Genomic DNA, 17,119 nt, shown 5'->3' with positions numbered 1-17,119 from the left:
TTCTCAAAGCAGTGAGATAAGTGGATTGTGCTGACTAAATGATTGCAGATGTTTTTACGTAATGATCATTAAATACCGGACTGAAAAGGTGGAGGGATGCTAACGGGTGCCCCCCCCCCCTCTCTCTCATCTAGTGTGGGCAGTTGCCTCCCTACCCCAGGTGTCCCTTAACCACAGGATGGTCTTTAGAAATCGGTAACTCCTACTAAGATTCTGTCTAACCTTGCTGTGATGGCCTAACAGCAAATACGTCATCGATCTAAATCCACCTCTGGGAACAATCTAGGTCATCTCTGCTCTATGTTCCTCATTGTGACGTAAAATGAGGGTTTGTGTCTTCCAGATACTCTGGCCCCACCTGGTATTATCCATCTGGTTTGTGTCTTCCAGATACTCTGGCCCCACCTGGTATTAGCCATCAGGTTTGTGTCTTCCAGATACTCTGGCTCCACCTGGTATTATCCATCTGCGCTCTGATGTTCCTCTCTCAGTCACTCTCACTCATCTCCTCCTACTCACCTCCCTCCTACTTTACCCACCATCTCTCCGTCACTCTCACTCATCTCCTCCTACTCACCTCCCTCCTACTTTACCCACCATCTCTCCTCACTCTCTTGTAGTTCATTCTCTATCCCTCCAATTAAACCCTCTCTACTTCCCTTCTACTTCCACCCTTCTGATCCTACTTCCTACTGCTCTGTTCCTCCCCTCGCCACTCTATACACTACTGGTCTCCGTCTCCACACTACTACTACTACTGTTACTCTCCCTGCTCCATAACACTCTCCCTACACCCTCACCTCTCAATAAACCCCTCTTCTCCACCCACACCTTACCACACACTCTGCCTGGCTCTTACCACTATTGGAAGATAGAGTGACACCATGGATAACATTTCTGGCACATGTCGGGTTCCCCAGTCTCTGAATAAAACCCAACATCCACTCCCTGCATCGGGGACGGGGCTGGCTCTGGGTTTTGTCCTAGTGAGCCTTCTGACCAAGGGTCCAAGGGGTCCCTGCTGGTTCTATGTAATTTCATCGACACCCGTTTTTTACGACAGGTGTTTTGCTGTGGAATTTTTGCCCAAAAAACTTTCCCAAAAAATTCTTTACATTAATTTTGGGGGGATTCCCCCCCCGAACCCCTGGTCATTTGCATTTTTTTTTTATTTCCCAGCTGCCACAACCCTTTATATGCCCTTGCCCCCCTGCCCTCCCCAAAAAAGCAAAACGTTTTTCTGCAAAACACTCGTAAAAACGGGTGTCTATGAAAGGACGCTACCCATGTCTTGACAGGGTCATGAGCCTGACCCTGTTACATGTGACAGTCCATACTTGAACTTTCCATTTGTTCCTGCATGCCACATATAGTGCCCATGTTCTGTTGAGTAGCACTTCCTAACATCATCACAGCTGGGATGTACAGAGAGTGACAGAGACGCCACCTACCAGCCCAATCCGGAGAAGTGTTTGCTCCCCAGCCTCGGCCTCGGCCTACCCAGAAGCCATTGTGGTAACCTTCAATGCGTTACCCGTACCTGGAATTTCCTGAGGTGTTCACACATGGGCATCTGGCAGTGAGCCATAGGTGTTTCCTATTTGGCACTGCCATCCAGCAAAACAGTGTACATTTCTCCATCAAACTCCCAAATCCCTGGTGTGATGGCTTCATTGAGCGCCCATTGACACCACCTGCCATTACTACACTTACCTTTATGACCTGTACCCTTTCCTCCTGTTGACCCCGGGAAGCGGACGCTAACAGACGATGATGTGACCTTTGCACAGAACTTCCTCCATGCACCCTTCCCGTCCAACCATCAGCCTTTTCTCTGCACAAATTAAACTAGAGAATCAGGCAGCAGCTGTTGTATCAGGTCCTGCAGGCAAGCACTGCTGTTGCACAGGGTTGAGGTCTGTTTCACTCATGGAATACTTTAATGTAGACACAACACTGTTTTTTGTGGGTGGGGGCTTTTAATAGAAGTAGTTGGTTGGGTAGTTATCTGCCTCATAAATTCTTCCTTAATTAATGTTCAGGAAATAGTTCATTCCCAAGGCAAGATGGAGTGAAGCAACCAATGTTTTGATTGGCTTATACTAGAGCCTCCGCAATTTAGAATTCTGCTAGCATTCTAAATTGCCTTTTTTCCTGAATCTTCTGTTAGCAGGTCCTGTTCCTCCTCTCGGGGCCCAACTGCAGGGATTCAGCTGGAAGCTACGTCCTCTGCAAATACAACTTTAGCCTAAGAAGACAAATGTTCACGCACCAGGTGCTGAGCTCTCACTGTGGAAGCAATCATGCTATGAGGCTCCCCATAGAAACTTACTTGCTTTAGTTCTCTTGAACACCTTTTATGTAGCGTTTCAATTAGCACCTTTTATGTAGCGTTTCAATGACCACTTTGGGATCCCAAGCAATCACCATCGCTCCGCACAGTACCCACAACAAATACACACCACTTCCCGAACGCAATCAGGCTGGACTGATCAGTAGTTTGGCAGCTCCCGGTGCTGAAACTAGTGAGTGGGAGTCCTCTCTCCACAGCTGACCAGCTGAGACACTGCTCTCTTCCACATAAAGCCACCTACTGAAGAGAAATCCTGTGAGAGACACTGTGTTTGCCTCTGTGAATCTCCTGGCTTCAGTGTGGCTCAGCCGAGGGGAAAACATGAATCCGAGTTGTGAAAGAAAGAGTTTTAAAAGAAGGAAGAAGAGTCCTGCATTTGTTTAAGCAGGACAAGTCTAAAAGGTAATTTAGGTGATGGGAAAGTTGGGGACATATAGATTAGATGAGTTCTATTTGTGTGTCTGTGTATAGCTTGTAAATAGGGGTGAATCTATGTATGGAGTGGAAGTAAAATGAATCATTCTAGTGGTGGTCAGTCAAAAGGCCGAAACAATAATACCGAACGACAAAAATCTCGAAAAAAAAAATATCGAATAATTTAATTATTTATTTATATGTGTTTTTGGGGGTCAGGTAAGTAAAAAAAAAGGGTTAAAATAAAAAAGGGGGTTTGGGGGGGAACCCCCCCATTTCGGAAAAAAACCGTCATAAAAAAAATTAGATATTTTTGTTTTCGGCCTTTTTTTTCGATATTTTTGTTTTCAAGATTTTTGCGTTCGGTATTATCACTATAAACCCATTCTAGTACAGCCTGGAGGACCGATTTCTTCATAAGAAGTTAAAGAAAGACTAGAAAGATTCCTTTGACATCTGCGTCACTTCCTCCCACACTGAAAAACACATTCTAGGAAGCACGGTTTGGCCCTTCTTCAGGCAATCACAGAAGGGTACAGGGAAGGAAGGAATTCAGAGACGTCATGGGAGAGCATGCGTTTTACCTTGGGCTTCCCTTTTGTCTCCACTCTGCAAATCTCTAAGGAAGAAAATAGTTTCTTTATTTTATGCACTTCCCTCTCTCCTCAGGCATGTTTTGGATTCAGCTGAAGACTAAACGCCCAGGAGGGTTTGCGGGGATGGGACCCGTGTGTGGTGTGTGTAGTTCTCTGTCCTTCAGGCCACGGAGGTCATGATCAAGAGGTCGATGGCCAATCTTCCTCTTTCTTCACAGGAACCATGGCCCTGTGATTTATCTCCAATGGCTTATCAGAACAGGAAGTGCATGTGCATCCCTCTACTTATTGGACCTTGGTCCAAGTTGCTGGTAAGGCTTATGGGTGCTTGCACTTGGTGACCTATCTAGGTGACCGCTAGACAGCCCCCCCAGGTACCCATAAGACTGGGCTAACACTGACTGAGAGGCGCATGTGTTGCATTTCACTGACTGGCCATGGGTCCTACCCGTACATTGTTCGGAGGGCTATACATACCCCATTTGATCCTGCGGATATCAAAGTCTCAAACTGTACATATAGTCGCGCCCTCGGTTCTTCCTGGCCTGGTGGTACAGATCACAGAGTCGGCGTCGACATTCGTTCCTGCAGTGGATGCTTTTCTTGCTGCTCTGCAGCCCCCGCTCAACGCTGTTCCTACTCATTCCAGGGCCCCGCATGTCATGCAAAAGGGCGAGAGAGCAAATCCTCTGACCTGAGGGTCTGAAGTAGCCAGAGACCACATCCGGCAAGGAGCCTGCGGGTGTCCCACATCCTGGAGAGAAAAAAAGAGCATGCCTTCAATTGCAGGCTCTGACGAAGTGACGTGCACATTCGGTTTCCTTTGAAGGGGATCCATGTGTTCATTGCCAAACAGGATGCAGCCATACTGCTCAGGCATACTCTTCCCCTGCACTCTTCTTCTCATTACTGCGTGTTTTCCTTTTAACAGAACCATTTGCAGGAAACGTGCACAGCCATATCACATACCGGCCCTCCCCAGGGGACCATACTAGGCATCTAGAGCCAGACCGTTCCAAGCCCAAGAGGAGAGACTCTTCTCAATGTTTAAATAAGTCATGATGGTTCTGGCTATATAGTGGTCTCTACATGCGACAGGCTAACCCGGATGCCATCATGGCGTCTAGCAATGTAAGCTCATGGTGCAAGTACCTGAGTTCACCACTGACCTTTCCCAAGGCAGGAGGGACCAGTTCCTCTCCAGCATAGCTATGCTGGAGAGGAACTGGTCCCTCCTGCCTTGGGAAAGGTCAGTGGTGAACTCAGGTACTTGCACCATGAGCTGAAGCTATGCTGGAGCGACCAGTTCCTCTCCAGCATAGCTGAAGCTAAGCAACTAGCTCGCGACATGCTGGATCAAGCCACCAACCACTTAGATTTCGCTGCAGGAGTCATGTGTTTCGGTCAGAACGTGAGGAGGGGCCCCTGACTTAAAGGCACCAGGCAAGATGATTCCTGACCCCTAGGAGTGGCAGCCGGACACAACATAAGCAGTGAAAGACAGCAATTCAACTTACTTTATTGCTGTCAGGATGTGGTTGCGTTAAATCCCCATAGGGAAAGGTATCCAGTCAAAATCTCGACGAAAAAAAAGTCGAATGACAATCTCGAAAAAGAAATCTAAAAAAAAAAAAAAGTCGAATTCCCTCTTTTTTAATTATATATTTATTTTGGGGTCCGGGAATAAAAAAAATGGGTAAAACAAAAAAAAAAAATAATAAAAAGGGGGGGTGGGGGGAACCCCCCCATTTCGAATAAAAAAGTAATAAAAATAAATTCGACTTTTTTTTCCGAGATTTATTTTTCGAGATTTTGACATTCGACTTTTTTAAATTCGACCTTTTCACTATAAACCATAGGGAACAGTCGAAGTCTAAAGTGCAAGGAAGGATTAGATTAAAAAGTGTCATGGTATTCAGTCTGTTGGTTTTTACAAATCTCCTCTTGAAAATGAGATTATCCTTTTCTTTCTGGTGAATGACTAAGAGAAGGCGTGTATTCTGAACAGCAACGTAATGGGAATACATGGGCGTGGCATTTAGGAGTTTAGCCACAACAGTAAAGGAGCTGCTAAGGTTGGAACAATCTAAACAAAAGGTTTTCAAGAGATCAAACTAAAGCGGTTGTGACCTCTCTGAAGTCTTTCTGATAGGGATAGTGGTCTCTCTCTGGAGTTTGACTTTTTGGCTTACTGCACAAAAACCCAGACTCATTTAAAAGTGGAAAAGGTCGCTTTAATGTGACAGGCCAAAGCTTACAATCAAAACGCTTAACTGGCTCCATGGCCTAACAAGCTAAAGAGATGTTTAAACAATCAATTAAATAACTTAAACATTTTCATTTTCATTTTCCCCCCAACAATTAAATAATTAAATAACCAATGTCCTCCCTAATGATCCCTTGGATCCTACCGTCTCCTTGCCCCTTTTCCAGGCGTCCCGCTTTCTCCCAGGGGCCATGCCCCTCCAGGCTCAATACCTGTTCCCCCGGGGTGACCTGCTTGTGCAAACAGCGCCACCCCCTCCTTTCCCGTGTCATTCCCCCATTGTGCTTCCCTCCCCCCACATCAAAAGGGGCCATGCCCCCGGCGCCCCGAGCCACTTCAACCCCTTTTAAACTCCCCTCTACACCAAACTCCCCCTTCCTATGACCTGCAGCCAGCCTGACCTGCCACATCAGCAACATATATTACACACAAACTTTCACAATGCCCTGACCTGTCACACGAAACTACCAACCCTACCCTCATAACAGACCCCAAAAAACCATAAAAACTCCCCCTGACATCTAGAAACCCCCCCCGCATAATCCCATGAACAATGCACCCCCCCTATTCCATAACTGACATTACCCTAAAACCAAAATGAAGGGGTGGGAGGGCGGGACAATCACCAAGTCCTAACTGTCGCCTGCCTCCCGAACCTTCCCTGAGCCCTTAAATACCCCTAGGGAGGCGCTCTGCACCCCCCACGGCCACTCGCTGGCCATGTGCAGCGCCAAAAAACTCCCCGGGGGGAAACGCTTCGCGTTCCCCCCGGGGCCCCCTTTTGGCTTACTGCACAAAAACCCAGACTCATTTAAAAGTGGAAAAGGTCGCTTTAATGTGACAGGCCAAAGCTTACAATCAAAACGCTTAACTGGCTCCATGGCCTAACAAGCTAAAGAGATGTTTGAACAATCAATTAAATAACTTAAACATTTTCATTTTCATTTTCCCCCCAACAATTAAATAATTAAATAACCAATTTCCTCCCTAATGATCCCTTGGATCCTACCGTCTCCTTTCCCCCTTTTCCAGGCGTCCCGCTTTCTCCCAGGGGCCATGCCCCTCCAGGCTCAATACCTGTTCCCCCGGGGTGACCTGCTTGTGCAAACAGTGCCACCCCCTCCTTTCCCGTGTCATTCCCCCATTGTGCTTTCCTCCCCCCACATCAAAAGGGGCCATGCCCCCGGCACCAGAAAAACCCTCCCCCGAGGAGTTCTTTCTGCCCCAAACCACCCCCCCAACTTTTCTACCTCAAACCTTTTTACCCAGTCTCCCAGCCAAGAACCCAAGTCCGCCAGGTAGTGATTATTCCCATACACGGATATGTGTACCCCATCCTCCCTAAAGATAAGAAAACCCTCATATGTTATTTCCTTATGGTCCATGACCCTCACCGCCACTGAGGCACAAAATGTTTCCATTTCCCTATTTATCCCCTTCCTGGCCCGCTCTATTGCTCCCTCACTTCTTGCTCCCCTCCACACTCTTCGCGGCAACAACTTAGTTCACACCCCCACCTCTTGAGGCCACATATCCCTAATCCACACTAAGTCCCTCTTCATTTTCTTTAGCAAAGCCACCCCCGTATCTCTCACCAGGTCATTTTCCCCAGCATGCAGCATCACCACCCTTGGAACTCCATAGCGTTCCCTCATCCCTGCCAATATGGGCAGCAGCTGATCCCACCGCAGGCCACCCAAACCGTGCCATCTCACCACCACTTCCTTGTAACTGCACCCCAACTGCCTTCCAAACACCCTTTTCTCCGCCTCTTTACCAGCCCACTTCACAATTGAATGGCCAACAATCCAAACTTGCGCCAACTCCCCCTTCTTTTGCGCAGCATCTGAAACAGAAATTACAAAATTACTGACAAGTCAAATTATTACAACAACAACATCTTGCCCACAAAGTCCTCCACCACCTTTCTTCAACAATCCCCTTTCCCAAAATCCCTGACGTAACCCTTGTATTTCCCCGACCTCCAACGCCCCAAACTTTTCACTTTGTCTTCCCAAAAACCCAGTCTGGTACCCTCAGATGCTGCGCCCATCCTAAAAGAATGAGTCCCGAACTCCTCAGCCTTTTCTCCCACCGTGGCCAGCGCCTTCCGCAATACCCCTAGCACCTGTGCCGCTGTAACCGGCGATCCATCCGCAGGCTGGAAAACCAAACCTGACTTACCCCCACAGCGCTCCTTCCACACCTTACCTGCCTGAACTGGGCATAAAACCTCGCTCCCTCGACCCAGCAGGACCCAAGAGCCCCTTCCCTTCTGATCCGTCTTGGACCTTTTAATCTTGATGTCTAAACGTTCTTCTGTAATTTGCACATCTTCCCATTGCAGTCCCCCGACCCCCCCTTTTCCCCCGACCAACCCAGAAACCCTGAAGGCCCCAAAAAATAACCATGTAAAGCAAGCCGCAAACAGTTCCCCTTCCCATACCGACCAGCAAACTACCCCCACCACCTCAATCAACCTCTGCAGCAATTCCGCCGATATCGGCCTCCTCTTATCCTTGTCCCTCTTACTCTCCCTTGCCCATCCTTCCAACATCCTACTCGCCATCTCCCCCCCACTAGGTTGAAAACCCCAAAACCATTTCCCGTAAAAGGCAATCCCTGCTAGCTTTCCTGCTATCGCTGCCCTTGACCAACCCCTGTCCATGCACCTCAGAAGGAAATTTGTGACATCATCCCTCCTCCGCTCTTCCGCATCCCATCTACCCTTCCAACTACAAGCTCCTCCTCTAATAAAATCCTCCCAGGCCCTCCTGTATGACTTCTTAGATGCCGCGGCCAATGAACCCTCCACCAGAGCAAGCGCTCTCAGCTTCCTATCTTCCACAGCTCCTCCGGAATCTGCTGCCCCTCCTGATCTGCATCTGGAGCCAATCCACGGAATCTCTGCCATTGAAAACGAGATAATGCATCAGCGATGCCATTATCCTTCCCTGGCACATGTGTTGCCTTAAACACCACATTCCATTCCATGCAACGCAGGACAAATTCTCTCATCAGCCTTGCCACCCTCTGATCCCTTGCTGACTGTCTGTTCACCACATGGACCACGCATTCGTTGTCGACATTGAAGTTCACCTTCTTGTTTTGCAACTCCTTCCCCCACAACTCCAATGCTACTAGTAATGGAAAAAATTCAAGAAATGCTATACTCCTCCCTTCCTTCAACCATCTCTCTGGCCACTTTTCCGCACACCATTCCCCCCCCCAAAACACTCCAAAACCACCGGCCCCCGCTGCATCCGAGAGTATCTGAACTTCCCATGTCACCGGGTCTCCCTGCAACCACATTGACATTCCATTGAAACTCTCCAAGAAGCGCAGCCAAATTCTGCAATCCTCCCTCACTGCCCCCGATACTCTTATCCGATGATGTGGGCACTTGGCTCCCGCCATGGCCCTTGCCATGTTCCTGCAAAACGTCCGCCCTGGGGCCACCACCTTACATGCAAAATTCAGATGCCCAACCAATCTCTGCATCTCCACCAGCATCATTTTCTTGGCCCCCACCGCTTTCTCCAACAGTACCACCAATTTGCTCACCTTGTCATGCGGCAAGCGTGAGGTCATGGCCACTGAATCCAGTTCAATTCCTAGAAATGTTAACACCACTGCCGGCCCTTCTGTTTTATCTTCGGCTAATGGTACACCCAGCTCCTCCATCAATTCCTGAAACAACTTTAGCATTTCTCTGCAATCCTCCTCTCTTTTTGCCCCGCTAATGAACAGAAAATCATCCAGATAGTGCAGCACACTCTCCCAACCCGAGCTGAATGAGAAAACCCACTGTAGAAAAGAGCTGAACCATTCAAGCAAAGCACAGGAAATTGCGCACCCCATTGCCAATGCTTTGTCTATGTATATGCGGTCCTCAAACTGCAAACCCAACAACCAAAAGTCCTCCGGGTGCACCAGCAATAACCTAAAAGCCGCCTTGATATCGCACTTGGCCATGAAGGCCCCTCGCCCTTCCTTCCTTATCAGCTCAACCGCCTGGTCAACACTTGCATACACAACCCCACATTCTTCCGGGGCAATGAAATCATTAACTGACATACCCTCCGGCCATGACAAATGATGAATCAGTCTGAACTCCCCCGGAGCTTTCTTGGGCACCACCCCCAATGGGGATATCACTAAGTCACCCGGCACGTCATCAAATGGGCCCACTATCCTTCCTGCCGCTATTTCCTTGCTCAATTTTTGTCTTACCACCTCAACATTCTCTCTTGCCGACTTCAAATTTCCACCCACCGCCGCACCTTTGGACCTTGGTAACCTAATCTGAACCCCTGACAAAACCCCTCACTCAAAATCTTAGCCCCTTCTCTATCCGGATAAAATTGCAACCATTTTTCCAACACACCCACTTTAATTGGAGTAAAAGCTTTTCCCCCCAACCCCTTTTCCAGCACCTCTCCCCCTCCCCCTGTCTCCTTGTTGGAAACACTGCGTGAGAGGGTGTTTTCCACCGCACTTGCTACACTTGTGCCTGAACCTACACAGGGTCCTTGCGCAGCTATCCTTATTGTACCCCCAGCACGCTGCTGAGGACTGGCCCCTGCCTCCTCCCCCCTCCCCCTCATGGGTGGGGCGACCAAGAAAGGGCCGGAAAGGCACAGGCAGGCCACTTGCTTTGTGTAATGTCGGGGCAGGCCTCGTTGGGGCCATCCATTGCAGCCAGAGATCCATATCTATCTCCCCCCAGACCGCCTGACTGTCCTCTGTCATTCTCGCTCTAAATTCCTCATCATACCTTACCCAGGCAAAGCCCCCAAAGCTCGTAAAAGCCTTCCTTATTACATCCATATATTTAAGCAGGGCCACGCAACGCTCCGGGAATTTTTCACAATACACACTGGCATAAATGATAAATGCCGACGTCCAATTCTCAATGGTCACCGGGACCCTCGGGCATGAAGCCAGTTCCCTCTCTTCCTCCTTAGAGCCCTCCTTCGCTCTCACTTCCCTATGGAGCAATTTGAAGACATCCACAAATTCCCCTGCCTGGATCTTCTCCCTGGTCGCTGCCATCAAGTGCGCCCCCAATGGTTTTGTTATCCCCATGTATGGCAATTTTTTCTCCTTTCCTTTCACTTCCACCTTCTTATCTTTACCAGCTTGCACTTCGAGCCCCAATGGCTCCACCACTTTGTCCGTTTGGACCTCCACTGAGCAAATGCTCTTTTCAACCCCCTCAGCTCCAATGGCCTGCACACCAACTTCCTTCGTTACACCTTGAAAACCAGCCCGTTCATCCCCTGTCCACCTATTTATAACCCCTCTCTGCCATGCAGATGACCATATCCTTTCCCGCTCACCTCTTTCCACACGTGCCACTTGCTGCCCGGCGTCCACACCGGTGCTCCTCCTCTGCATTCCTAGAGGGCTCCTACTGCGGGGACAAAACATGTCAGCACACTCACCCAGCCAATAGTTCCCTTGACCCCTTTCACCCCGTCCAGCCTGCACTTCCCTTTCCCTATCCCACCTTGAACTTCTTCTCTCCTCCCCCTTTCCCTTTCCGCCCTGTAATCTTCCAATTCCCATTGCCCCACATATTCCTCCCAACCAACTTCATCACCCCTTAAATACCATTGTGGATGCAAGCTCATGCCCGAGATGAGTTGATGATCTTCTTGCGAGCCCGGGGCGTCCGCCCCGCCACTCCTTTGACGTCTTCTCGGCGGGGTTGTGGGAACCCCTGCCTGGTCCTCTTCTCTCGGGCGAGGCGTTCCGACCTCCACCCTGGAATCCTCATTGCTAGGGGCTGTGCTGCGCCCTCTAGGCTCTCCTTGCGTTGACCGAGGAGGGGCCGTACTGAAACCCTCAACCTCCACCTGACCAGCGGGGGCTGCGCAGCGCCCTCCGCCCTCACTCCTAACCGGGGGGGCCGTTCCGCGCCCCACTCTACCCTCCTCAATTGAAGGGGACCTCTCCCTCCTTCTCCCACCTGCACTCTTCTGCAGGTATTTACCCCCTCTTCCCCTCTGCCCTGACACCCCCTTCGGTGCCCCATCCCAGCCTCTACTGTTGTTTCCTCGAGCCCCACCCTCTTGAGCATTCCCATCTTCCCTAGGGCTATCATTCCCTTCCTCCCTCCCTGGCTGCCCACCCGACATCATTTCTCCCCCGTCCGCCCTCCTGTCTATCTCCCTCCTCATTTTCCTGCCCCTGGATTCCCAAACCTCCCCCCTCCCCGCCGTAGGGGTGCAAGCCACCACTGCCGCGAGCGCCCCATCAGCTGCAGCTCTACGCTGCGGTCTACCCCCCCTTATCTCCCCCTCACCCGTGACCTCCCCCACCGCCCCCTCCAACTGGGCCTTCGATGCCCTGCTGATGATTTCCAGGGCCTCCGTCAGAGCCCTAGCATCAACCAGCCCCTTCTTGCTAACCCCTTGGCCCACCATCGTGCACTACTAATCTGCGAGCGCACTAAACTTTGCCCTGACGCTCACTAGCTAAATACGCCCCCGAGCCGGTACCTACCCGTGGAAAAATTACTCCTAGCAGAGGGAAAACCAGCAGAAATTGCACTATAACCCTAATAACCCAAAAGGGTTAAATAACCCCAAAATAGCACTTCTCCTTTTCTTTTAAATTCAATTTTTTTTTATTTGCCCCCCTAAAAAATACCCCTCTCCCAAAGAAACCCCCCCCCCTACCTCTATTTCTTCCCCTGATAAATGCACACCACCCAGGAGCCCCCCACTACTGCTGCTGATAATCACCACTAACTCCCTTTAACTCATTCTTTTTTTTTTTGAAACCTGTAAATCAGGTAACAGTTCACTATAGCACCGCCCGCCCTGCCCCCTGGTGGCCCACGAGCTGCACCGCACTACCAGCAGCACCGGGACACTCCACAAGACAGGGCCGCCTGGGCTCTGCTAATCACCCCCCCGTCGACACCCCCGCAAAACCAAGAGGATCCGGGCAGGGAAGACCTGGCGCCCTGGGAACAGGGAAAAGGAAGTGTCCGCGGCTCCCGCACGGAACCACCTAATGTGCAGCCCAACCAGGCCTGCACTCCCCTCCTCCCGCGCGACGGAGGAAGAAGCCCGAGATGGGCCCGAGGAGGAAAATCCCCTCTCCCACGCAGCGACCCCGTTCCCAAGAAGACCGAAGACTGCGGAAAGAAAAAACCCGTCCCCACGATCCCGCCGCCCCACCGTGTACAGAACACCAACGGCAGCTCAACGCTACTCCCCAATGGGTGAAATTCGCCGACACAAAGTTGTTTTTTTTTTTTATTTAACTTTATTAAATAACTCCTAACTACCTACACCACCCCCCAGTTACTAACTAGCCCTCCTCACCTACTCTACCCTGCAGAACCGAAGGCCCAGCTAGCTTCAGGGAAGGCTCCGGAGCGGGCGACAGGACTGATACAATCACCAAGTCCTAAACGTCGCCTGCCTCCCGAACCTTCCCTGAGCCCTTAAATACCCCTAGGGAGGCGCTCTGCACCCCCCACGGCCACTGGCTGGCCGAGTGCAGCGCCAAAAAACTCCCCGGGGGGAAACACTTTGCGTTCCCCCCGGGGAACCCCTTCTACGCAGTTTCAGCAATGTGGTGCCTGGCGAGCTTCTTTATCACAGTCCCAGAGGTTCTATGTCTGCTCTGGGGGCACTTACTGTGCAGGCCTCTCGCTCGCTTCCCGCCACCTTTCTTGGAAGTGAGGTCCTCCTCCTTCACCACCCATCCTCTACGTCTTTCTTTAAAGAATGGGGTTTCATTTGGCACACTGTGTCCGCCGTCCTCTCATGTGCTGCCTGCACACGTACACACACCCCCCTTGGTCGCGCATATTTACTTCATAGCAATTGCGGCAGAGTAAAGACACGCGTCAAAGTCACAGCTGTTAGTGCCCAGCTTACTTCTTTGCTCCAGTCACAGCTCCTGGGGGCTGCCATCTTGCCTTCCTTCTTTCAATTCCATTGTTATTCTTTCCTTCCGTTGATGTATATTTCATTTCTTCTTCCCATCGTACATTTTTTCTTTCATTGGTTTCTTCGTTCCTTCATAGTTCTTTCTTCGTTCTGCTTAGTTCTTTTTACGTTCTCTCGCTTTGCTTTCTTTCATAGTTTCCTACCAATTATTGTTCTTCTATTTCTTTCCTCCCTGCTTTTCATATCCTTCTTCCTTTCATCTATTTCTTTGTTTAATTTTATCCATCACCCATTTTTTCTTTCTCTTGCTTTCGGTTATTTTTTCTTCAGTCTTGCTTCTCTTTTTTTCTCCCTTTCCTTCTTTCTTTCCTTTTCGATTTCCTGCTTTTTCTTCTTTCAACTGATAAACACTAGCTCCACAACGTTCACCCTTCTCCTCGTAGTTATTAGTGCAATTATGCAAGGATGATGCATTACAAAATCTAATAACTCCAACTGATATGAGTCCATTTTTGTTTCTGAACAGGAAGTCAACCTTGCATCATGTCCATAAATATTATGATCAGAGTAGTTACACATCAACCCTTCCTACGCTTGGAATTTGCACTCTTCCAATCTCTACTAAGCTGAGGGCTGGAATTATGATACCAGAAGGAAGCCTAGTAGCACAATAGTTCACTGTGTAACAGAACCTTTCCCCATTAGTTCTCGTGCTTCTCTTTAATTCAGCCTCAGAGTGGATCGACATAGGCCATTGCTTTTTGTGTGATACATTGGGTCCCCCACTAAACCAGAAAATACGACCAGCCTCCGCCATTTCAGAAACCCCTCGCTGGGATGTTTTTGAGAAAAAAACTCAAAATTGACTTCCGTGTTGCTTCTACTACATGCACAAGGCGCTCATAAAGTAATTTAATGCCAGAGCATTTCCTTCAACGCCCCCCACCACCATTGAAGGCTGTCCAAATGACCAATGAGAAACTCCCAATCAGGCACACAAGGTAATGTGATAGCGGCCATTTACATTAGACAAACCAATAACTAAATATTGTCTTAAGGAATCTAGAATTTTACCTGTCAGTGATGTAATGTCGGTAGATGTTGGAGACTGCAATTTGATGCAATCGGTTGAGGGTGGGGGTGTGGAGCCGGATGAAAATATGACTAACATCTCAGTCAGTAGTGATCGAGAGAGCGTCTCCTGCATGATGCAATACATGGCACTAGAACAGCTACTGACCTTGGTGATTGAAAAATGTAATGCAATAGAAATCAGATTGGATAAACAGAGTGAACCATTGGCTGAATTAAAACTATGTACCATTGGTAATAAACAGATTAGCACCTGCAATGAGCTAAGGGAAAATGCGTAGTTTTATAGAGTAAACTTGAAACTCAGGTAAACTCAATGGAAGGTATAATGCCGGTGTGGATGGGAAACACATGAGTGATTACAGCTATTGAAACTGGTGTGAAGAATTTAGTAAGTGGGAAATGTTCAGTGATTGATAATGAAGGTGATAAAGAAGGTGACTTGTGTTGGATGAGAATATATATCACGGGTAAAAATGAAAGGAAGTTGAATTCTATAGGTTTAAAACATGAACAAGGAAGGTAATACGACAAGCTATTATGTATGGTTGCAAAAAGGATTGGAGAAAGAAAAAGGGAATAATAGACTCTAATAGTGATAAGATGGTGTTGGCTGAGAATGAAGAAGGGTTATATGAGGTTGTAGATATATCTATGGCAAATGGTCCAGAGGGGGAGGGTGTACAAAACACCAACAAATGCGATGCAGGGCGAAGTCAGGGTAATAGCAAAAGACAAAATAATGCGCTAGTGGATGAATCATCCCTCCCAGGAATTGAGAAGATCAATGATACAAGTGATATAATGTCGAACAAAGAAAAGGGGGACAATATTAGGGTATATCTTGAAAAGAAGTCTATGATGAAGTGTGTATAATTATGTGGAAAAGATAAGCAAGTAAGTAAAGATCGATGTAATGTTGAGGCAAAAAAGGATGAGTTGATAGAAATAGTAAGAATTGAAGAGAGTGGCTGGAAGGAATCTGTTCTTAAAGGGGCCACAGTGAGCACATTAAATAAAGTGTCAGTTGGTACATCGACCTGGAAATATGATAAAATGGATGAGGAAGGCTATAGGACCTTGCAAATAAAATGTGTATCAGGATTAGGCAATAATCCATATATAAATAGAAAGATGTTGATGAATATCTTCAGGAGTATAATACCTTTGAGTGTTGTAGCTAATGCAGTTATATATATTGTGGACCAATTGAAAGATTCCCTGTGCCAATGTGGTTTTTAAAACCTCTGATATGATGGAATTTGTAATGTTGCACGTCAAAGAATTATTTAGGAGGTGTGATAAGTTCACTTCTACGTACTTCTTGAATAACACACGTTGGTAAACAAAAGAATCACCAACCTGAATCAGATGGAGCCCGTGAGCCGCAGTAAGAATGCACCTAGTTACTATCCCCTCACCTGATGAGATGAAGGGCGGTGGCCTTCTTGTGAGTTGTCCAGGAGTGGGAATGCAGCAGCTGTGAAGAATAAAGGTGAGACATGAGGGAGATTGCAGTGGAGGGGTCTTACGTTCCCCTAAAGAGAGTGTGAGAATACTTGATGCTTAGGAGTTCTCAGAGAGCCAAATGCACAGGGCTCTCAAGGAAGACTGTAATGTTACACGAAGTGCGTGCCGCCATGTTAGGTGAGAAGCAACAGTGCACACCAAAGTGCTTCCATGGGCCTCAGAGAGACCAACCATACCCCTGAGGCATGACAGTATGCCCCCTCTGAAGGGGACCGGTACCCGGTTTGCCCAGATGAAGGCGGTGAAAACTGCACACAAGCCCGGGAGCATGAACAGCTGAGGCAGGTTCCCAGGTACGCTCGGCTGGGGAATACCCCTTCCAATCAATAAGATATTGGAGGATGCCCCTACAATATCTGGAGTCACAAATGCCGGCCACTTCGTATTCAGGCCCGGAAGGGGTAGCCACTGGAGGAGGAAGAGCATGCCTGGACTGGGGACGTCCTTTTTGATCTGGAAAACATGAAAAACCAGGTGGATTCTGGGCCATGAAGGAGGCAGATGAAGATGAAAGGCGGATCAAGCCAAGCACCATGAAGGGACCGAAATACTTGGGAGTCAGTTTTGAGGGAACCAGATGTCTGGGGAGAAACCGAGAGGCCAACCACACCTTGGCCCCAACCTGGATCACAGGCACAGGAGTTCTATGTTGGTCTGCAAAGAGTTTGATCCAGTCTTGAGCTGCCTGTAGAGCTGCTCGGGCAGTCTTATGACCTTGCTGTATCTGTGCTATTAAACCGTCAATGTCAGGGAATGCCGTGGCTGGAGGTATCAAGGATGGGAAAGTTGCAGGATGGAAGCCGCAGGTGCAAAAGAAAAGGCTTGTTTTGATAGATGAGTGAATAGCATTATTGTATGCAAATTCTGCCAAGAGGAGTAGATCCTTCCAATTATCCTGGGCCGCAGAGATGTAACACCGTAGGTATCCCTCAAGAGTCTGGTTTACTCGCTCCGT

The sequence above is a fragment of the Ambystoma mexicanum genome, chromosome 10 (assembly GCF_040938575.1).
Source record: "Ambystoma mexicanum isolate Mex_15411 chromosome 10, UKY_AmexF1_1, whole genome shotgun sequence".
NCBI lineage: Eukaryota > Metazoa > Chordata > Amphibia > Caudata > Ambystomatidae > Ambystoma > Ambystoma mexicanum.
Note: the sequence above shows the minus strand (reverse complement) of the source record.